We start from the raw sequence: 1,321 nt of genomic DNA, 5'->3' as shown, positions 1-1,321 counted from the left end.
TGCTATGTTATGGAAAGTGTTTCTTTTAAAACAAAAGAAAAAAGAAGGAATTGTTAAGACATACAGATGCAGCTCCCAGGCAGGGTCAAGAAAGGCCTGGTGACAGATTCAAGTAGGGGCTGGAATGCCACCCTGGAGAAGAAAATGTTTTCTCACTTGGCCTTAAGCTATGTTCTGCTATGTCCTGTTTCTCTGGAAGTGGTTCTAATGCTCTCTAGGTAATGGTGAGTACATTTTGATTATAATAAGGGAGGTGACTTGTTTTATGAATATTTTGAGAAGAAGCCTTTGTTTATCCGTATTTCTTTGTTTAGTCTTCCCTCAGTTGTTCCTGGTATCCTGGGAATAATGATCTTATGGTATCTTGACAAAATGAAAATTGTAGTTATTCATATTCCCAGGTATATAGGGATTAATAAAGCTTGCAACTGTGTGTAGTTGCTTCTGCCTTTGCTGTGCTCCCCCTTGTCCTGGAGGTATACTGTACCCAGGGCCCCCAATTCACTAGACATTGACAATGGGTCACCCCACAAAACACAGAAGCATCTAACTTAGTAAAAAACGGATATTTTATTGAATGCACACACTAACACTGATTGATCACATCCATGTAACTACTGAAGCTTTTTCTGCTCTCTGTAGCGGTGATGTCAAAATCTTACTGAAAACCATGCACACCTGGTTTAGGTTGTATTAAAGTAGCCCACGATTTCAGTGTTCCCTGCAAGGTGCCATGGGACAGCAGTAGCATGAGTCTGCATGCACCTCGACAGTTTTCACTAGGGACTACACACACACACACACACACACACACACACACACACACACACACACACGCTTTACTGACATGGTGCACATTCTTTGCACACAAGAAAGAAAGTGAGCAGTAATGAAAACACAACAATAATGGAATTGATGGAGGGAGTTGTGGGGAAGCTGGGGCTTAGAGTTACTTAAAGGCCCTGTGCAGGCTCTCCTTCTGTTGGAGGAGAAACTTCAAGTGCAATGTGGTTCTTTATTTTCTTTCTCTAAAGCACAGAGGGCTAGGGTGGATCACAGGGCTTTGAGCATGTTCGGCAAGTACAGTCACACTGAATTAAATCCTAGGACAGGAACCCTATTAATCTTCTACAAAGTTACAGAGCAGCCTGGATGAAGACTCTCAGCTGAAAAGTTGGACATCTCAAGACAGGCACTGACAATGGCTGACAGACTTGACTGAAGACTGGAAATGTTTTGCAATCTCATAGGAAAAGAAGGCCCCTCATACCACATTGTACTTTAAGGACAGTTTATTCAGGTTAGGATGACATGAACTATT

General features: G+C 42.1%; 1 protein-coding gene across 4 annotated transcripts in view; it reads right to left on the bottom strand.

The window, feature by feature from the left end:
* The window catches only part of LOC147999182 (disks large homolog 5-like), a 72,458-nt gene that overhangs the window by 65,155 nt on the left and 5,982 nt on the right, over nucleotides 1-1,321 (bottom strand). The gene's annotated exons all lie outside the window — the stretch shown is intronic.

This window comes from Rattus norvegicus, chromosome 19 (genome assembly GCF_021556685.1).
Source record: "Rattus norvegicus strain SHRSP/BbbUtx chromosome 19, alternate assembly SHRSP_T2T, whole genome shotgun sequence".
Lineage (NCBI taxonomy): Eukaryota > Metazoa > Chordata > Mammalia > Rodentia > Muridae > Rattus > Rattus norvegicus.
This window is presented reverse-complemented; position numbering and strand designations above follow the sequence as displayed.